Source organism: Nansenia antarctica (assembly GCF_963989245.1).
Source record: "Nansenia antarctica genome assembly, chromosome: 15".
Lineage (NCBI taxonomy): Eukaryota > Metazoa > Chordata > Actinopteri > Argentiniformes > Microstomatidae > Nansenia > Nansenia antarctica.
In genome coordinates, this window is record NC_137685.1 from 16,907,504 (window position 1) to 16,930,811 (window position 23,308).

General features: G+C 43.3%; 1 pseudogene across 1 annotated transcript; it reads right to left on the bottom strand.

The window, feature by feature from the left end:
* Nucleotides 1-367: 367 nt before the first annotated feature.
* LOC308171196 (inverted formin-2-like) lies at nt 368-22,325 on the bottom strand (annotated as a pseudogene). Its single transcript has 3 exons — nt 22,196-22,325; nt 19,987-21,622; nt 368-475 (listed from the first exon to the last, which is right to left on the bottom strand). The product of its transcript is annotated as an inverted formin-2-like (transcript).
* Between the last annotated feature and the right edge of the window lie 983 nt (nt 22,326-23,308).

The window sequence follows — 23,308 nt, forward strand, 5'->3', positions numbered from 1 at the left end:
TATGTTAAACTAATGTTTGCTAACTATTTATTTTACAAAAATATTGCATACCAGTCCAATAACATTTTAACAACGTATGCTCTTCAATGGTAACGCATGTAAGGAAGGAGACGAAGGAGGAAGACATATTTACTTGAACCAACATTTTGTCACACAGTGCGCCAAGTGTTCCATCAATCTTAATCAAGGTTATACAAAGCAAAACTGACAGCAACAATTATTTGTGTAAAACACAATAGCAAGTACAATAGATTTACGTACAACAACAACAACAACAACAACAACAACAACAACAACAACAACAACAACATACAGGGTTTAACTATATCACATCGATAATATCAGACTATACCTGACCTCTTCCCCCTCACTGGTTCCCTCTCAGCCTTACACCTAGTCTATAGGGCTTGGGGGACAGAGTAACTCCAAACACAGGAGTGTAGTCAGGTTCCCCTGCGTCCTCAGGCCAGACAAACTGGAAGCGTCGCAGAAGCGTCACCATAATCAGGAAAAGCTCCATACGAGCTAGTCCTTCCCCAAGACACATACGAGGCCCTGAAACATTAACAACAATAACAAGAAAAAAGCTCAATCAGCCATTTATTTCCATCCATCATCAACATTTATCTATAGCGATGTACTTTGTTTTGCGCTATATACCTGCAGAGAAGGGCAGGAAGGCCTCAGGCTTCTCAAACTCTCCCTGCTCATTCAGGAAGTTGGAAGGGTTGAAAGAATACACTTTATTGTCCTTGTACAGTTGCCTATACAATGAAAATGTGGTTCTTCTGAAGGTGCAAAAACAGAAAAACATATTCACATATTCACAGCAATATTAAGAAAATAAAAACAACTATAAAAGCAAGCTAAAAGACATGAGGTCAGTGTCTCATCTGGTTCATCAGTGGTTCATCTGTGTCATATGCGTATAATGCGGTGTGAGAGAAAACTATTATATGTAATAAGACATTTTTCTACATTTAAGATTCATACTTCACAACAGAAAATTGAATATCTAGAGAAAGCTATCGAAACTGATTTCCTGTTGTAAACACAAAATGAAACCAGTTTCTCTACTTGAAGCTTGACATTGGCTAGACAACAGACATATTTAAATGATTACAAAGACCTGATTGCTCTCTTTTCTACCTAGATGGACTAAGCCATCTAGAGCAGTTTTGGACTTTTGTGTTTCCCCAGACCCAGTACTCTAAGACCAGACTAAACCAGTTGTAGCCATTGTGTTCCTTTTTCACCTTTGTGTCTCTAGGAGAAAGTGGGGGCCGATTCCCCCTTAACCTTCATCCCCCATCATCTTCCTCGATGTACAAATCCACACCCATTGCTCATGATTGGTCTCTAGACCTCACTCGAGGGCGGACCTCTTACCTGAGGGTACCTGAGTGCATAAATACTGAGATGTAATGAATGATCTTGACTTTACGAGGAACTTTGAATCTTCAGATGCGTCTGACGAACCTGTAAACTTCCTCCTTCTATAGAGGAAAATATTAAATATCATTTCTAATACATCTTGAAACGAAACAGGCTGCCTTTATTGATAATTTGCTCTAACAGCGGTCAACAAAAATACATCGCTCCCCTCTCTCTCCACTACCGCAATGCAAGGTGCGCAGGTGCTTAAAATACCTTGCAATATCACCCCCCATAACCATATGACTTCTCAATACGGTGATCAAGGCAATAAACAAACAATCAAAGTAGGATTACAGAATTTCAGTCTGCCTCCATCCATGTGGATGAACCACCCAAAGACCTGAGGTGTTGTCGGAGGCATGAATATGATTTAGGGGGTATTTAGTATAACAGGCTGGGTTTATTGTGAGTTTACTTGTTTGTTTATTGCCTTGATCACCGTATTGAGAAGTCATATCCCCTAGTTTTGGATCTAGCTTGCTGTTAATTATTTTCATGATAAAACGTCATAACATCTTCATATACACCATACAGGATAAATACTGATTAACAGTAGGCTACTTGTTGTGTCCTGTTTATACCGCCAGTGGGCGCTAGTATGATAGTGATGTATGCAGTGACGGAAGTGATGTATGCACTTCCGGATGTGAAGAGATGGAGTTGAATTAACGTGCGAAGGAACAGCAGCTGCGTGTCTCCCGGTCTGATTCTTTCCTAAATACTTTCTTACTACAGAATACCACATTTTTGGCGACGAGGATGGCTATTTCCGTACCCTTACCTACACCGTTCATGCCTGTGCCAGGCGAACCTGCTATTTCTTTTCCGACTTGGTTGAGAATGTTTGAAAATTACATGCTCGTAATTGATGCTACCGGAGAAAAATGGCCGGAGGAAAGAAAGCGCGCGATTCTTCTCCATGCACTTGGGACCGAAGGACAAAGACTGTTCTACACTCTAAAGGAGACGGGTGTTACCTACACTTCTGCCGTGGATGGATTGAAAAAGTACTTTGTTCCTAAGGTGAATGTGATTGCTGAACGTCACAAATTTCGACAGAGAGCTCAGGGTCCTGACGAGACGGTTAATCAGTTCCTTGCTTCATTACGCGAGCTAGCTGCAGCTTGTGAATTTGGTGCCATGGAGGAACAAATGATTCGTGATCAACTGATTGAGCGTGTTGCTAATACACGCATACGAGACAGACTTTTGCTTGAATCGGACTTGTCTCTGGACAAAGCTACTTCAATGGCCTTACAAATCGAGGCTGGACTACGGAACTCCAACGTTCTCTCTGGAGCTACAGCTTCGGTGAGAGCCATCGAGAAACAGCCGACGAGGAGGAGGTTCGACAAGGGCAAGAAGAAAGCTCCGACGACGACTGCACCTGCCACGGTCTACAGCCAGCCAGCTACAACTGGGAATCAGCGCGCCTGCTTCCGATGCGGATCCACAGGACACTTAGCTAACAAGCCTACATGCCCGGCGGTTAAGGTGACTTGCAATACATGCGGAAAAGTTGGACATTTTTCCAAGGTGTGTAGATCGGCTCAAAAAGAGGTGCGTGAGGTAGTGGTGAATGACGTTACTGTGCTTTACATGCAGGGGGCCGTCGTGAATGATAAAATTATGTGTACTGTACGAGTTGATGCAAATTATCATTCCCATGCTGTTGAGCTGATAGTGGATACAGGCTCATCTGTTTCTATTATTCCAGAGAGTACTTACCAGACACTTTTCCATACATGTGTCCTTGCTGAGCCTACAGTGAATCTGCTTACTTACTCCAGAGAGAAAATTCCTGTTAAAGGTTGCATGCATGCTACAGTTGTTCATAATGGACATTCAGTTACAGGTTCATTGATAGTGGTTGAATCAGGAAATGCATTGCTGGGCCTAGATTTATTTGTAGCATTGCAGATGTGCATTGAGGGTAACAAAATTATTACTGTTAGCTCTGCTAGCTCTCCTACTGTGCTCCGAGCACCTACTGTACAGAGTACCACTCCACAGACCGAACCAGAGGTTCTAGTACAGGAGTTAGGGTGTGCAAAAGGTTTTATGCACAAAATACAGGTTAAACCAGATGCTGTGCCAGTACAGCAGAAACTGAGGAGGCTTCCGTTCTCAGTGAGGCAGGCTGTGACCGATGAGCTCGCAGATCTACAGGAAAAAGGCGTTATAGAACGTATAGACGCATCTCCATGGGTTTCCCCTATAGTTGTGACCCAGAGAAAGGGGGGAGGAAAGCCTCGCCTGTGTGTTGACCTCAGAGAACCTAATAAGGCAATCATCAGTGACTGTCATCCCTTACCGCACATGGATGAACTGTTCGCTGAGCTCCGTGGAGCCACAGTCTTTTCTACTATAGACTTAGCCTCTGCTTATCACCAGTTGCCATTGCATCCAGATAGCCGTGATTTAACTGCGTTTATCACGCATGAGGGTCTCTTTCGTTTCTGCCGAGTGCCATTTGGCCTCGCTTCTGCTCCTTCAGCTTTTCAGAAAATGATGTCGACTGTACTGACAGGCCTGCCAGGCGTACAGGCCTACCTGGATGATGTGATTTGCTACGGCATCACACAGCAGGATCACGATGTCAGCCTACGGAGAGTGCTACATGCTCTAAATGAAGTGGGACTTAAACTGAACATGCACAAGTGTAAGTTCAACCAGAAAGCTCTACGCTTCCTGGGCCACACTGTGTCCAAAGATGGTCTTCATCCTGACCAAGACGGGGTCAGTGCTGTGGCGAACGCGCCTGCCCCGCACGACACATCCTCCCTGCGGTCCTTCCTAGGACTTGCATCGTGGTATAGTAAATTCATACCTGACTTCTCTACTGTGGTGGAACCGCTACGTGCTACACTCAGGGAATCTACTGACACTAAGTTTGAATGGACAGCGGATGCAGAGTCCAGTTTTACTGAGGTTAAGAGACTGATTACTGAGAGTCCTACCTTAGCATTATATGATCCTGAGTTACCTACTTATGTCACTACCGATGCTTCTAACTATGGATTGGGGGCTGTAATGAGCCAGATTCACCCAGACAATACAGAGAGAACCATAGCTTTTGCGTCCAGGACACTTTCTCCTGCAGAGAGAAAGTACTCTACCGTCGAGCGTGAGGCGCTGGCATGCGTTTGGGCGGTGGAAAGGTGGAGAACCTACCTGTGGGGACATCGTTTTGTCCTACGCACAGACCACCAAGCGTTGACAACCCTACTCACTTCCAGGGGTACGGGTCGCGCAGGTCTGAGAATAGCGAGATGGTCTGCACGTCTACTATGCTTTACTTATGATGTCACTTACCATCCAGGGAAACGTAATGTGACTGCTGACTGCTTGTCCAGACTCCCTCTGCCTTCGACAGGAGAGGTGGAGGAGGAGCCAGACATGGTGGCTACTGTGTTCACAGGTTCCTCACATGCCATATCTGTGACCGAGTTCACTGCTGCCTGTGAGGCCTGTCCTGAACTGACTCAACTGAGACAGCAGATACAGAAAGGTTGGCCAAAATGCAGTAAGAATGTGACAAAGGAACTTGCTCCATATTTCAGAGTGAGAGATGAACTGGCTGTGGATGAACTACTTGTCATGAGAGGCCCCGACCGTGTGGTGGTTCCTACTACACTACGGTCTAAAGTTGTAAATTTAGCTCATGAAGCGCATCAGGGAATAGTGCGTACTAAACAGAGACTACGAGAGCTATATTGGTGGCCGCAAATGGACAGATGTGTCCAGACATTAGTAGGCTCATGTGTACCCTGTCAATACAATGACAAAACAGCCAAAACTGCGCCTGCACCACTTACCCCAGTGGAACTGCCAGGTGGACCATGGGAGAAGGTGGCCATTGACATTGTTGGTCCCTTTGACTGTGCGACATGGGACTGCCGTTACGCTATTACACTCACAGACTATTACAGTAAGTGGCCAGAGGTGGCGTTTGTCTCTACTGTAACTACAGAGGCGGTTATTAGCTTCTTGACTACAGTGTTTAGTCGTGAAGGTAACCCTTCCTTCCTGGTCTCTGACAACGGATGTCAGTTTACTTCCCATGCTTTTGCAAGCTTTCTGGGAGAGAGAGAGATAAAGCACCTGCGTTCCAGTGTTTATTATCCAAGAGCCAACGGGGCTATTGAGAGATTTAATCGAGTTCTCAAAGAGTGTATTCAGACGGCTGAGAGAATGCACAAGCCATGGAAACATGCAGTAACAGAGTTCTTACTGAACTATCGCGCTACGCCGCATGCTACTTCAGGAGCTACTCCCTTTGAGTTGCTGAGGAACAGAAAGATGCGTACAAAACTAAATGTCCTCCCTGTCTCACAACAAATTAAGTCACATGAGAAAGTGCAGGAGACAGTGAGACGCAAGCAACAGGAGAGTAAGGAGTACACAGACAGAATGAGGGGAGCGAAAGTGCCCATGTTCCAAGTGAATGACACCGTACGTGTCCGCAGACCGGAGCATGTAAAAAAGGGATCATCAAGATTCACAGAACCGCTGACAGTAGTTAGTAAAGCAGGACAGAATACATACCTGCTCAGTGATGGTCGAAAATGGAATGCATCCAAGCTTACACGCTTCCCCAAGGATGCTCTGTCTGGCACCAGTGGTGAAAAGGAGATTGAGCTAGAGGAGTTCATGGTGCCCGAGAAAGAGAATGTGTTTAATGAACCAGGTCCAAGAAGGAACCTTAGAGTCAGAAACCCACCTAGGTGGCTGGTAGACTTTGTGCCGTAGAGAACGTACTAAAAGGGTAGGATAGAACACGGTTCTAACTTAGTACAAAAAGGTCCTACAATGCAATGACAAAAGTGAATGTTCATTTCATGTTTCACTGTCATAAACTGTTTACTGTTGTTATTCATTCTGCTGATTCATTCATTTTCATTTCCTTAGTTTTCATTTTATTTCAATTGTACTGACACCAGTATACAGAATATTGCATTCTTTGAGTACTGTAATTCCTTTAAGAAAGGGGGAAATGTTGTGTCCTGTTTATACCGCCAGTGGGCGCTAGTATGCTAGTGATGTATGCAGTGACGGAAGTGATAGATGCACTTCCGGATGTGAAGAAGGAGAGTTGAATAAAAGTGCGAAGTGAAGAACAGAAGCGTGTCTCCCGGTCTCATTCTTTCCTAACTACTTTCTTACTACAGAATACCACACTACTTTGGCAAATGCCCATTGAACAGATTTATTTATTATCCTATCTTAAGAAAACTAATGTAACACTCATCTGGGGATTTACACGGCAAATCAACTGAAGAACTACAAATGCCTGATGACAGGGCGATGACGTATGACTGCTCTGATGAATCAACCCCTATTTCATTCATTTTCTCTATATAACGACGTCGATCATTGATCGGCAATGACACTATATTATAGTTTGCCTAACTGGCCATCGGATTTGTGCTCCTAATATCTAAAAAGCACTACGGTTTTCTTATTTTATCGGATTAAAGTAGCGAAGACCAGAAATTCCCATTGACCGCCAGTCAAACTTCTACTCTTCTATCACCCAAAAAGGGGCGTGGACATTACGGGAGGGGAAAGTACCCGGATGCGTTGCTCTGATGAATACCTCCATTGAGAAGTTGGTGGAGCTCACACAGGAACACCTCTCAAACTTCTCCAGGCACATTTACAATATCAAGCACCAGTTTGAAAGACTGAGGAGTTTGAGAGAAACCCTGACCCAGAATGACGTAGTTATTCACGTAGACTATAGTGAGAACTATTCTTGTAAATATAGCAGAGAGATTAAAGAAACTCACTTTGGAGGTGGCAACCAGCAGGTAACCCTCCATACTGGACTGGAGTCATCTATCACAGTGGGGGCAGGGTGGAGTCATTTGCATCGCTTTCAGCCTGTCTTCAACACGACGCCACAGCCACATGGGCTCACCTTTACCCATGACCATGAGGCTTTGCGGCTGCTGCACCTAAACTTTGGAACAGCCTCCCCCTCCACGTACGGGCCGCTCAGACCCTGGAGATTTTTAAATCCCTCCTTAAAACACACCTGGCTCAAAACAAAGGGTGGCCGTGCTTTTACTGTTGGAGCTCCAACATTATGGAATCGCCTCCCCCTCACTGTCAGGTTAGCTGGGTCTGTACCACTTTTTAAAAAACGTTTAAAAACCCACTTATATAGGATTGCATTTTTATACGTTGTTTTCTCTTTTTACTTCTGATATTTGCATTCATTTTATCATTCGTTCATTTTATCATTTGTTTTATTGCTTGTGTGAAATGCTTGTTTACTTTTTTATGAATTACGCTGGCTGTTTATTTGCTGTGTTATGCAATATTCTACAAACATATTCTACAAACAATATTCTACAATATTCTACAAACACCCTTTGTTTTGAGCCAGGTGTGTTTTAAGGAGGGATTTAAAAATCTCCAGGGTCTGAGCGGCCCGTACGTGGAGGGGGAGGCTGTTCCAAAGTTTAGGTGCAGCAGCCGCAAAGCCTCATGGTCATGGGTAAAGGTGAGCCCATGTGGCTGTGACGTCGTGTTGAAGACAGGCTGAAAGCTCCCCTCTCTGGAGGAGCTGTACAAAACACGCTGTCTCAGGAGGGCCTCCAAGATCTCCAAGGACCCGACCCACCCTGGGCACGAACACTTTGTCAAGCTGCCCTCGAACAGGAGGTACAGGACCCCGGCCGCTAAGACAAACAGACTGAAGGACAGCTTCTACCACAGGGCCGTCAAGGCCCTGAACACAGAAAAGGCCTAAGTTCTGGGCCCAGGACAGTCCGGACGGATTGTATGGCAGCTAGTGCTGAGGCACAAACATGTACATTTTCAAGCCTGCAAACTGTGACACTTTAAAATAATGTGAAAAAATACTTTCTTGTGAAATATGACAACCCTAGTTGACTATCTGTGCAGTATAGTACAGTGGATTGTGTACATAGCCTCCATTGATGTAAACCAGCTCCTTACCTTCTTGTGATTTTATGCATCTATGCTTTTTCTAAAATGTGTTTCTTTTTCCTTTCCTAAACACCAGGGGAGCCTCCCCTCCTAAATTTCGTTGTTTGGTACCTGTACTGTAGCAATGACAAATAAAGTCTATCTATCTATCTATCTATCTATCTATCTATCTATCTATCTATCTATCTATTCTACCAAATGTACTGTGAAGCACTTTGTGACTGCTGTCTTAATAAGTGCTATACAAATAAAGAAAAGTAAAGAAAAGTACGGGATGTCTCTTTCTGGCACCATCATGAGGGACTGCGTTCCATATTGCTTTTGCAATTTGGGGTTTGTTCACTGGGAGAAACACTGTTTTTGAGCAGAGCGCAGGTGGATACCCACAGAGTTCATACTTGAAGGCTTCAGATAATTTGTTCAGTTTGACTGTGGATTTGTAATCCATGGTGACTGCATGTGCTTTCCTCTTGAAGGTATATTCTGTCACCTTTTTCCCTACCATGTCCTTTAAATGAAGGCTGTTCATAATCGTGGTGTAATCTTTCCAAAGTTAGAACTTACGTGGAGTTTTTCAAAATGTAGAAAGTCCTCCACATTCTCTTTGCAGACCGAAGCTATAAACGCCTCTCGCTTCGACATTGTTATCAAATGCCGTGCGATAGATAGCTATGTTGTGAGATTTAAGACCCTTCTACCAACCTCTTTTGAATGGTCCACATTCACCGTATTATGGGCTGTCACACCAGTGATTAGGTGTTGAAGGTGTTCATACCCGGCAACAGATTTTGTGACTCCAACAATCAAGTATCATCAAGTATTTTGATGTCTGCCTATGTCTGTTTATTTAGTGTCTGCGTTGTCTCTTTCCTGTGTTGATGCAGAACGGTCCTTGTGCTGTTCACTAGTTTCATAGTTTACCCATGTCACTTCTTTCATTGCATTGTTGATTTCAGATGTTGCAGGGTTGGAAAGAACCCACATCCACTAGAACCAAACGTTGTGTTTCAAACATTTCATACTTCGCATGAGGGCTTGTTCTATTACAAGGTCGGGGGACCTTTAGCTCAGCTTTTAACACAATCATCCCCCAGCAGCTTGTACAAAAACTGGATGGGCTGGGAGTGAACACCTCGCTGTGCTATTGGCTGTTGGACTTCCTGACCGACTCTGTGAACCATAGACATTATGGTATTTCATGCAGTTGAAAATCAATCAATCAGCGGTGTTATGATACAGTTGACAGATGACATTTATATAGGCTACTTCATTATTGTCTAATTATGTATAATGAGTAAACATGTACTAACTGTTTATATTTTTTGCTTTATGTCCTGTTTCATTGCAGACAGTCAGCAGGTGGAAAAAAATGAGAGCTTTAGCAAAGGCTAGGCTGACAAAATTCAGAGCCAAAATGTACACCGACCCAGAACTACAGGAAGAGTACAGAAGGTTACAGCAAGATACATTAGCATACAGTAGCCTATGCCCTTGTAGCCAAGTCAATATTGTTTATTATGCTATTTTATTTGTGTTGTGAATTTCCCCAAAATGAGATTGAGATTATTGGTTCCTACCCCGTTAATTACATTGCATAATTTTTTTTGTTTCCCGTGGGGGCGCTATTACGGTGACACGCATGGTCCAGCTCAGAACGCGTTTTACTCTGAGCTGGTGACACGGTCTTTTTCTGCTCTCTCCATCGTTATTTGAGATTTTGGGGTTGAATATTTTTGCGACACACACTGTAACAGAATATAATGTGGATTTTTATGTGTTTGCTAAGCTGTGTAGAAGAAATTGTCTTCTTATATTTTGTTTCGATTAAGATTGAGGAGTGAGACGGGCTACTAGGTTGTATGCTAGCAGCTAGCCATCGTGTGAACGTGAGGGGAGAGGCGCGCGCTGGTCTTGAGAATGTACATTGTGCCAGTTGTAATGGCGATGTTGCCTCGTGATACAGTATATCGTGAGCTTAGAATGAGAAGGTTCTATCTCCATTTAGGGTAGTTCAGAGATATTGAGCACCAAAGTTTTTACATTCCATTATGTTCTATGAGATGGAACCTTTGTATTTGATTAATTACTAACTGAAAAATGTCAACATTTTAAAGATAACACCACACAGGCATTAATAAACACCTAATGGATCAGATTATGTAGAAAACTAAATGTTGACAAAAATTGAGATAGATATAATTCTAACGTCACAATATGTTGGTGTCCATCATTGTATTTATTTTTTACAGTATGTGGATGGTGGAAGAGAACTGATGTGACACCTGTTTCTGATGTGTCTATGTTAAAGGGAATAAATCCACTGCTCATCCAACCGGTGTTTCTTCGTGAAAAAGACACAACGCAGAATACTAACCCAGCAGAAAGTAACCTGCTACACCCTCATACAGTGTAGGAAGTCAATACCCTACAGTGTTAGGAAGTCTACACACATTAATACTTTTTACAGTCGCCAAAAGCAAAGCCATATGCAAGCTGTGCGCAGTGGAGGTTACATTTTGTGGAAACACCACACATCTACGGAAACCACTTATTGAGGCATCACCCTGACGTGAAACATGGAAAAGCGGATCCGAAACAAGCCTCAGACATCAGAGCAGTCATACGTCATCTCCCTGTCATCAGGGATTTGGAGTTCTTAATTTCAGGGATTACGTCGCTACGACGGATTTCCGTCAATTTATTCCAAGTTGTGACGGATTTATTCCAAGTTGTGACGGATTTTACCTGGTGTAATATGATTTGTAGAGGCATACAATCTATTTTGATGTTGGTATTAGGTATATAAATGATATATAATAGCCTATATAGCCTACATATAGGCCTTTATTGGCTACAACTATGCGACATTAACAGAGCGGGGTGCACTGACGCTGAACCCCTCATAGTGATAAATAGGTGGACAATGCGTGGTGCTGAAATAGCCGACATGCGGTGTGTGGTTTGAAAAAAGTAACGCCAGCTCAGTAAATCATTCAAACTTAATGTTTACTTATAGGCTATGTGAATGTGACTGCACCACACATGTGAACAGTAACAAAGTAAATGCAGTTTAATTTTATGAAAAACATTGACAACAAAATCGGCGCAAAAAAAAAGAAAGCTGAATCCGCTTAGCCTATATGCTCCTGAAACGACAGAGCAAACACGCTACATTACTAGGGATAATAATTACAATGAGCCATTCATTAAAAATAGAAAAAATAATATTAGGCTATTAAATCTCACTTAATGAGAAAACTGGCATCTCCCATCGGTCACTATTTGTTGGCTATCTGGTGATATGGACGTCTTTGAGTGTCTAGAAAAGCGCTATAAGTCTAATGTATTATTATTTATTATTATTATGGACGTCACTTTAATCCGGCAGTTCTCAAGGTTTTTATGCATCAATCGATTCCTCTAGTCCGTCTTTATCGCATTCATTGACGAAAGGACGACTCGCATGTATAGGTGGAAGGGAACATTCATTGTAAGCACGTAAAATGTGAGTCTCACAACGGCTTTGCATTGATGAAACCAGGTAGGATTAACGCATAGTTCGCTGTCCATTCCTCTTTAAATGCCCTGTTTTCACCGTCAACTTTCCTCTTTAGACCTTTGGAGAGTGACATTATGTGTCTCTTGCTAGCTAGCAGGTTAAATGTTTAGCTAACTTCACCCGGCACGCAAACAACCAATCCAATAATAATGTGACCTTGTAAGTCTGGGAGGAGGGGGGAATAATTATCACAATAAAACTATGTTAAATAATTATTAGAATAAGTTAGGCTGCGCTACATCGTCAGTCCACACATTTATTATTCAAAACTATGGAAAAGGGTGAAACTACGTTTCAACGTTGTTGAGAATCACAACACAAACTCGCTAGTCAAGCCAAAATACTGCAGCGAAATGGATTGGACTGCTACCTAGTTAACTAGAACACTACTTTACATTGTTAGCAGGCTCACAAAACAAGCTGTGTCAGTTGACTAGCGATGTGTCATTGATTTTATACAACGCGGAAATGTGTTCAAATTTTTCGAAAGAAAAGTCAAAGCATTAGAACATAGAACGGAAAATCGCACGTGCGCTTTGCGCACAGAAAGCCACCGGCCCCGATTTGGCCTGAATTTCTTTTTCCGTTAGGAGATTTTTTTTTTGCTTTAATCCCTGTCATTTGATTTGCCGTGTAAATCCCCAGACTGCCCAAATCCGATGGCCAGTCAGGCAAACAATTATATAGTGTCGTTGCCGATCAATGATCGACGTCGTTATATGGAGAACATTTATGAAATAGGCAATGAATGTGTGTCCTTTCAGTCTGCCTCCATCCATGTGGATGAACCACCCGACCTAAAGGCCTGAGGTGTTGTAGGAGGTATGAATATGATTTAGGGGGTATTTAGTATAACAGGCTAATGGGTTTATTGTGAGTTTACTTTGATTGTTTGTTTATTGCCTAGATCACCGTATTGAGAAGTCATATGGTTATGGGGGGTGATATTGCAAGGTAATTTAATCACCTGCGCACCTTGCATGGCGGTAGTGGAGAGAGAGGGGAACGATGTATTTTTGTTGACCGCATTATACACATATTCTATACGCATAGTTTGTTATTTTTCTGGTTTTGATCGCTTATGGATTATTTTTGTACGTTGCCAAGTTTGATTGTTCTATTCAATAAATGCTCTAAAATGTACTTTTCATCTCAGCGGATTGTTTGGCGCGTCATACAATTACTAGCGACTTTTTACTTTTGGCTCTATCTATCTATCTCGCTACAGGTGTCATATAACCCTAACCAATATCCTGTCATATAAAAGTACCTTATTGAATCTCCAGGTAATGTATTTCTGACATCCATCACTTTTGCTGTCGTTAAGATACTTTATTTTTCTGTTTTGGTAGTCTGTCCAATGTGACAATTGCCCTCCTCCACCGGCCCTAGTTTTGGATCTAGCTTGCTGTTCATTATGTTCATGATAAAACGTCATAACATCTTCATATACACCATACAGGATAAATACTGATTAACAGTAGGCTACTTTGGCAAATGCCCATTGAACAGATTTATTTATTATCCTATCTTAAGAAAACTAATGTAACACTCATCTGGGGATTTACACGGCAAATCAACTGAAGAACTACAAATGCCTGATGACAGGGAGATGACGTATGACTGCTCTGATGAATCAACCCTTATTTCATTCATTTTCTCTATATAACGACGTCGATCATTGATCGGCAATGACACTATATAATAGTTTGCCTAACTGGCCATCGGATTTGTGCTCCTAATATCTAAAAAGCACTACGGTTTTCTTATTTTATCTGATTAAAGTAGCAAAGAACAGAAATTCCCATTGACCGCCAGTCAAACTTCTACTCTTCTATCACCCAAAAAGGGGCGTGGACATTACGGGAGGGGAAAGTACCCGGATGCGTTGCTCTGATGAATACCTCCATTGAGAAGTTGGTGGAGCTCACACAGGAACACCTCTCAAACTTCTCCAGGCACATTTACAATATCAAGCACCAGTTTGAAAGACTGAGGAGTTTGAGAGAAACCCTGACCCAGAATGACGTAGTTATTCACGTAGACCACATGTGTCAAAGTCAAGGCCCGCGGACCAGATCAGGCCCGTGAATGAGTTCTCTCTCGCCCGCGGGATGATATTTAATTACTATTAAAACCGGCCCGGATTATTCTGTGCCCGCAGCACCATAATACTACAAGTCCCAAGATGCACTGCGAGTGCATTGGCGCGTACCGAGTGCCCGCGAGCGAGCGCGACCCCGCGTCTTCTCTTCACGTCAGTACTAGTCATGAGCAGTAGCAGCACAGTCACAGTGGAGGTCTGAACATCGCTGTCAATTCCCGAGTGTTCCCGAGTACACAGTTTGCTGACAAACAGCCGAATTCAGGCGGAGATTTTCCGACTTTGAAGCCCAAAAAAGCAGGCTTCAACTGCTCAGCAATCCATTTGCAGTTGACGTGGAAAGTGCATCAGCAAATCTCCAAATGGAGCTGTAATGACACACTGAAGGCAAAATGGCGTCCGTGGCGCTGCTGAGTTTGCTCGTTTCATCCCCGACACAATGCCTGAGCTGCGCACCCAAGTTGCTCGCACGCTGTCTATGTTTGGCAGCACATACGTGTGTGAACTACTGTTTTCGTTGATGAAACTAAACAAAATATCACATAGCATCTTGGGCATGTGCATCTTACTGATGAACACCTGAACTCAATCCTGAGGATTTCCTCAGCTCAGAGCCTGACCCCAAACATTAATGAACTTGTACTCAAGATGAGACACCAAGTATCGGGCTCAGCCTCAGACAAGTGAGCAGAAAGGACTTGGACTTGATATTTCTTTGAAGGGAATTATTATTTTTTTCTCCAGTTGAATGGACCCAGGGAAATGTTGCCTAAGAAATTAATGCAACTGTTTTGCACGTTTGCACTAACTTTTCTAATTTTATTATAAAAGACAGTCATTGGTGAGGATCAGAGCAGCAAACTGATTTGTTTTTTAATGCATGCTGTTTCATTTTTGCATTTATCTTTTTTTTGCTGTTTACCTGTTAAAAAAAAGAAGAGAAAAAAAACGTTTTCAATTTATTACTGAAAGAGCCTTGAGAAAATATTGCAACTGATTTTATTTATGTTTTACTTAATTTAATTTAATGATTAATGTTAAGTGCAATATAGGCTGTGTTATTGGTATTGGTTCAATATGTGCAATAATTGCGAGTTTTAATAAACATTGAACCAGCCCGGCCCTCCACTTGTAACAATGTTTTATTTTGGCCCCCTGTGTATTTGAATTTGACATGACTGACGTAGACTATAGTGAGAACTATTCTTGTAAATATAGCAGAGAGATTAAAGAAACTCACTTTGGAGGTGGCAACCAGTAGGTAACCCTCCATACTGGACTGGTGTCATCTATCACAGTGGGGGCAGGGTGGAGTCATTTGCATCGCTTTCAGCCTGTCTTCAACACGACGCCACAGCCACATGGGCTCACCTTTACCCATGACCATGAGGCTTTGCGGCTGCTGCACCTAAACTTTGGAACAGCCTCCCCCTCCACGTACGGGCCGCTCAGACCCTGGAGATTTTTAAATCCCTCCTTAAAACACACCTGGCTCAAAACAAAGGGTGGCCGTGCTTTTACTGTTGGAGCTCCAACATTATGGAATCGCCTCCCCCTCACTGTCAGGTTAGCTGGGTCTGTACCACTTTTTAAAAAACGTTTAAAAACCCACTTATATAGGATGGCATTTTTATACGTTGTTTTCTCTTTTTACTTCTGATATTTGCATTGATTTTTATCATTCGTTCATTTTATCATTTGTTTTATTGCTTGTGTGAAATGCTTGTTTAGTTTTTTATGAATTACACTGGCTGTTTATTGCTGTGTTATGCAATATTCTACCAAATGTACTGTGAAGCACTTTGTGACTGCTGTCTTAATAAGTGCTATACAAATAAATAGAAGTAAAGTAAAGTACGGGATGTCTCTTTCTGGCACCATCATGAGGGACTGCGTTCCATATTGCTTTTGCAATTTGGGGTTTGTTCACTGGGAGAAACACTGTTTTTGAGCAGAGCGCAGGTGGATACCCACAGAGTTCATACTTGGAAGTCTTCAGATAATTTGTTCAGTTTGACTGTGGATTTGTAATCCATGGTGACTGCATGTGCTTTCCTCTTGAAGGTATATTCTGTCACCTTTTTCCCTACCATGTCCTTTAAATGAAGGCTGTTCATAATCGTGGTGTAATCTTTCCAAAGTTAGAACTTACGTGGAGTTTTTCGAAATGTAGAAAGTCCTCCACATTCTCTTTGCAGACCGAAGCTATAAACGCCTCTCGCTTCGACATTGTTATCAAATGCCGTGAGATAGATAGCTATGTTGTGAGATTTAAGACCCTTCTACCAACCTCTTTTGAATGGTCCACATTCACCGTATTATGGGCTGTCACACCAGTGATTAGGTGTTGAAGGTGTTCATACCCGGCAACAGATTTTGTGACTCCAACAATCAAGTATCATCAAGTATTTTGATGTCTGCCTATGTCTGTTTATTTAGTGTCTGCGTTGTCTCTTTCCTGTGTTGATGCAGAACGGTCCTTGTGCTGTTCACTAGTTTCATAGTTTACCCCTGTCACTTCTTTTATTGCATTGTTGATTTCAGATGTTGCAGGGTTGGAAAGAACCCACATCCACTAGAACCAAACGTTGTGTTTCATACTTCGCATGAGGGCTTGTTCTATTACAAGGTCGGGGGATAGTCCAGCCTTGTATTAATTATTAATTATCAAGGTGCTGATCCCAATTTCCAGTTTTCTCCAATCTGATGAATGCACGGACTAGGTCAATCATCTCCATGTACTGTGGCCAGAGTGCTGCTGTCCGGTCATCTACCAAGGTTGTCTTCTCTGCCTCCAAGCGCTGAGCTATGATCTGGAGTAATTCACTTGCTTTGTCCCGGTTATGGTGGCAGCCACAACACTGTCATACAGATCTGAGGCTTCTGCTAGTTCCTCTGGTACTTTGGCATGGTCTGTGGATTCTCCATCTGGCTGATCAGAAACTGGTTAATCTGGAGCTGTTTTACTTGTGTGTCCTCGCTGTCATCAGCAACGGCACCATCTTCAGTCAACTCTGACACATCCTCTGAGTCTACTCTACACCATCATTTTATAGCCTACATACTTTTTTAGATGAGATTTTAGATTAGATTCAGACAACGAAATGCAGTAAAAAGTGTGTCTGAAGAGGGATTTGAACCATCGTCTTAAAATGATGATTTAATACTATGGCAGCGGTCAAAACCACTATGTCATCGTGACAATATGACTATATGTAGCCTGCTACTGATATCACCACAGTAGTAAATATTCATTCATTAAAATATGAACATTTAACAATAACTGGGGCTAGTATGACCTACGCATTTAATCGGTCAGCAATTTCTTGCCAAACCATTTCCCTCGCCTTGTTAATTGCGGCAGTATTGCACTATTTTACATCTTATTTTTCGTCTTCTGTGAACACTGATGACATAAGCCTGATCCTCGTTCGAGGAATCACCTGAGGCTTGAATCCCATTCACGAGTTGCCTGAACGCGGCTTTTATTTTAATCGCTGATATACTAATCAACGTACGTGGAATACCCCCCTGCATTGTTTACTAAGCTGTGTGTATGTACAAGTTTGTATGTTTATTGCCGACACACCGACAGTGAGTTACATGGCATAGCCAAATGTGTTAGTTTGTTAACTATGTAGTAGGTTACATTCCATAGCCAAACATGTTAGTTTGTTAACTATGTAATCACATTCCATAGCCAAACGTGTTAGTTTGTTAACTAGTGTACTGAGTTACATGCTAAGCTGTGTCAGTGTTTACTAGGCTAGCCACACAGGTGTTGGCTTGTTAGCTATCTAGCTTTGTTACAAGCTTGTTTGTTTGTTTTTTGTTAGTGTGGTTTTGTTTGTTGTGTACGAACGTACACAAGTTATTGTGTGTGTGTCAGGGTTTCCGTTAGAAAAAATTGGTGTCGGTCAACGTGTCCGGGAAGATTTCAATTTACCGGACAAACGTGAGATATTCCGGTCATCATATTAAAATATAATATAGCTGTTTGTCGCGGTGATTACTGTTGTGTAGCCTATATATGCCGTTTAATGTCTATTTCTCATCCGATACGATTAGATGCGAGCTATATAATAAATATAATAATATAGGCTTTCATGATTCGCATGCGCGCTATGCCATATGTCCAGCGCTGAACGCGCGCCACACTGGGAACTGAACAGACTGCATCGATCAATGAACGGACTCCACATTACGTTAACTGAAGTCTGTTAAATTGTTTGGGATTAATGTGAGTTTTCTATTTTCTCTTTCCAGTTTTACCCTTTTTTATCAATAAAACAACGTCATTTCTATAACCAGGTCTCGCTGGTTGGGAAGGCATTTAGTTTAGCTGCCTGTCAAATCATACTTAATCAGACTCGGGAGTATGACAATGAGGAGAACATAACTGTTTATTGAGAAACAATTGATAGGCAGGCTGGGATACGTATATAAAGAAATACCACAATGTCTAGATTTATAACATTTTATTGAAAAGTGCAAGAGGTTACATGTAGGCTTCTGTTGTGACACATAGGCTAGCCTAATTTCCGTTCATATGCCTTTTATCAGATAAAATAAAATAGAATAAAACTTTGAAAATAAATAGGCTGTTAGTGAGGTTATGGGAAAGGACTGTATAAGGTGAATAGTTCAATGAGAGTATGCTCCATTCGCCCCCGGGGCGTCGATCAGGACACACATGACAGGCGATTGACTTTGTGTTCAGGTTTCTTTAGTGGGTTCAGGCAGGGTACAGTTCAGGCATGGGTAGGATGATTGCAAACACTACAATGGGTGTATGTGTGGTTCTTGCAAAACCCGTCGTTGACTCATAATTACAGATTCATAAAAATGAAATAACAATTACAACAACATCTGACAACGGAGTTTCATAAAATAACAGTAGTGTTACTGTTGCCTTACTGTTGATGTCACACCGCTGGCTAACTGACTGGAGTTGTAACATGAGAAACTTGTGGTACTTTCAACTTCTTCTCCGATCTGAATCAATGCGGTCCTGAATGCACTGCACACTTAAGGTGGCAGGTGATATTACGCACAGCTTAGCTCTTAAGGTGGAAATGATAACCAATTATAATAATCATGAACTTAGAATATTGGAACCTTTCTTTTATTTTTATTTTATTTATTTTTTTCCAAAGATTTGTTGATGTTTATTTATTGTAATTGGCAGGAAGAAGTACTAAAAGCATTAGCACTGGCTTTGAGGTTGGAAGGGTTTGAGACTGGCAATCTCAAAAGTGTTTGGTCCCCCTGGTGGGATGTGTGAGATATGGCACCGGTAGAGAGGAATACATTAAGGGCCAATCCCGATTCCTTTTTCTACCCCTATGGCTCATTTTCGAGTGTGACTCGATTGGAAGCCAAGGCCTTCGAACAGAGCCGCAAGCCATAGGGGTTGAAATCTACCCCTACTCCTTTGCTGCGTCTTTTCTTTGGACTTTGTGTCTCCGTCAACTGTGGCCAAGGTAGGTGCTGACACTGGACACCCATCCACCACCGTTCCATCAGCCCCTCTCTGATCCATCACCTTTGTTTCTGTGTTTCCTTCCCTAGTAGCATCTCCAGTAGAGGATAATTCGTTACGGTTCACATCCTTAACCTCAACCCCGGATTCAGTAGCCATGCCCTCATCTCTCTCTGAAGATCCCTCCTTGAGCAGGGGATCCAATCCAGGATTTCGGGGGGCGATGGTCTCTGATGAATCCAGTTTGAGTCCTGTTGGAAGGCCTGATGTGGACTCCCCTGTGTGTGGCAGTCTGTCCTGCGATCCTTGCTGAATGGTTGATGCCACCTTGTCCACTTCTATGCCATCTTGGGTATCTACGGCTGATGATCGCTCAAGCTTGGCATGTTCAGGCTGGGTGCTATCCCTTTTCTTGTCATTAGAGGGCAGGCTGCCCCTGTCTGCCTGGGCCCTGGTGGTCTTCCTTAGTGCATAGCCCTTCTTGATGTCAGCCAACAGGTGGTCTATGATGCAGCCCTCCTCCTGGACTGGGGGGGCTTTACAAATTATTTTTCCGTTCTCCCCCCTCGGTCTCTTGGCGTCATCCTCCTCTTGCTGTTTCTTCCTCTTCTCTGCCTTGATGGCCTGCTCTCTCCAGGTCTGGTTGTCCTTGATTGCTTTAAGGAAGAGTCCTCTGAAGGTCTTGATGGTGTTGAACAGCTCCTCTAGTGAGAGGCGGGACGTGTCCTCACACAGATCCTCTGCTAGCTCTTCCTTCTTCTTTTCGATGGAGGCAAAGAGCTCCTGCAGCTCCTCACAGGCCTCCAGGTTCCCCTTCATAGCAGTGAGATACTGCTGCTTGATATCCTCCTGAGAAGAAGAGGACACTTTTTTCTCAGAACCCTTCAACCGTTTGACCAGTGAGCTCGACTCCGCCTGAATAGAATCCACATTTATTCCAGCAGCCTTTTCACAGATCTCTAGATCATCCGGAAGGTTCAGCAAGTCAGCATGGGTTTTCTCCGCCTCCTCCAGGATGTGATGGAGCAATGTGATACGGGACTTGTTGGCTTTGGTTTCTGTGAGCTTCAGCAAGGTGCTGATCTTGAAGCCATCTGCATTGCCTGTGTGACTCCCATAGTTGAGGAAGTTTCCAATGTCAAGTATGAGCTTGCAGAAACTTGGAAGGCGAGTGCTCTCCATCAAACTCTCACAGGCTGCGTCCAGCAGCTCAGCTTTGGGTTGCAGCATCTTTAACACAGAAGCGGTCTCCTCACAGAGAAGCATGCACTCGATCCTCATGGTGTAGCATGAAACTGATAGGAGGTCGAGGTAGAACCGATCCACACCGGCCAGCTTCTCTATCTCCCCTTGGTATGACTTGAGGTTCTCAATCTCATGTTTCTCCGGCAGTATGTCTGCATCTGTTTCAGCACCTCGACATCAAACTTGGAACGGTCCCCATTTTGGATCATAGCTACAAAGTCTTTATGTGAGCATCTGAACTGCTTCAAGAATATGTTCAAATTTAGATTTTTCTTGGCATCAATGAAGGATATCTCTTTGGGCTCTCGTTTGACCGTAGTGTTGGTACTTTTGGCCTTTGAGTTAGTCACTGGCAGACAGAAGAGCTCCTCAATGCTGGAGTAGTCAGGTTCCAGGGAATCAGACTGCACTGACGACCACATGGATTGGCTTTCAGACACCACTCTGGAGGGCAGCTTCTGCCAGTTGAGCTTCTTCATGCGCAGTGTGGGACAGCGGCTGGCCTTGGGGAGAGGAGCATAGTAGGATGCCCCCAAGAACTGCCCGTTCTGGGGCACAATAATACCTCCTCCAATACCTGGGGGAGGGGGTGGTGGGGGAGGGGGACCCATACCAGGCAGGGGAGGGGGAGGTGGGGGGCCCATACCAGGCAGGGGAGGGGGAGGTGGGGGGCCCATACCAGGCAGGGGAGGGGGAGGAGGTGGACCTCCCTGCCCCATCCCTGGTAGAGGTGGTGGAGGAGAAGGTGGCATCCCAGGTAAAGGAGGAGGTGGTGGGGGTGCACCAGGGGTGGCGCACCAACAGTGTGCCAGAAGTGGTGCACCATAAGTGGTGCCTGGCAGGGGTGGGGGTGGGGGAGGAGGAGGGTTTGGGGTAGCAGCAGGAAGTGGAGGGGGAGGAGGGGGAGTTACGGAAGCCATGTCTGATTGGTTGGTTGTGCTGCCGAGCAAGTCTGTCTGGATTGCCCTGTTGGTGGTCTTGGTCTTGGGACTGGCTGAGATCTGTTGTCTCATGGAAGAGAGCAGGCGCTCCATCAAACGTTCAGCGGAGTCCATTTGTGAGTCGTGGGCCAGCAGAGTGGCACGTTCAATATTGGAACCTTTCTAACATAGGATTTAAATGAACTTGCAATGCGCATACGCCTATGCCTTTTCTCAGATAGGGGATAGCCTTAAATAAAATAGCCTAGAGTAAAAACTCTGAAAATAAACAAAAAAATAACAATGGCTGCTCATATCATTCAGCTACTTATTACGTTGCTTTTTGAAAGCATTGAAGCGTGCAGCTGCGGACTTGAAATCAAAGGTGCAAAGTGTCTCTCCGCAACTTGCAATGCGCATTAGCCGTGTGACCTTGCCCTCCCCAAGGCGACTTCGGTGCGCAGTTTTAATTGGGTTCGCAGGCACACTGGAGACGGGAATCAAGCAGGCTATGTTGGCCAGTGTGGCCCACTCTGGGTAAATGTCGCTGAAGTCTCGGATGAGGACTTCGCAGGCTGTTGAGAAACGCAAGCCCCCATAACCACGAAGCGCTGTCATGACACCGATGGCAATTTGTTGCACGTTTGTGGCAAAAAAAAAAAAAAACATCGATGACCGGGGCTGTGGCTGGTGCTGAGTCATCATCGCTGGTCATTTCTTGGCCAAAATGACCAATGATGGTCTGGATGGCCGGTTCGGCATATTCTTCAAGCGCTGAGAGGACGGAATGAGTGATAATGAATCAGTGATGGCCTGTTTTTTTTTTATGACAAAATGACATCAACAGCCAGATTAACTGAAAAGTAGGAAGGTTTAAATGTTATCCTGTTGTTTTCATCATTGTTGTTATTATAGCCTAATAATTATTATTGTTATTATGATGATGATAATTATTATTAGCCTATGATGGGCGGCGGCCATAGTCTACATTTCGCAATTTAGACAAGCATTTTAGGTTATTCAAAAAGGATAGGCCTATTTAAAGAATTATACTATGCATTCTTTTTCCCCCCCCTTTTTTTTTTTTACAGAATCATTAAAACCACTTTATTGGGAAGCATCTTGAAACAGCTCACTCAAAAGTTATGCAGGCAACATTTACAGGCAGTGAAGAAAAAAAAAGGCAATTGTGAACAAAATACCTCTATTTAACAACATAGAACTACTTGTACATGGCTGGCTGTTTCCACTCAACTCTGTCTCCAAAAATATTCATTCACAAACGGGATTCTTTGGCCCATGGAGAGCATCTTTAGGGGACCACAGTGTTAGGAAAATACTGATACCAATTTCTTTACAAACGAATGGATATAATCTTCACAGCTACAGGAATACAAATAAATACAAATCACATACAAAATATGGTACAAAAATATACTACAACAGCTGAGTAGAAACAAAACTTCTTGGTAAAGCACCAAAAATACAACACCGTGACTCGTTCACATTATACACATAAAAAGAGTTGGGGTTATACAAGTGTGTGTGTTTGTTGATCCGACCATAACGATGACAGTTAGCCTGGATAGATACACACAGGG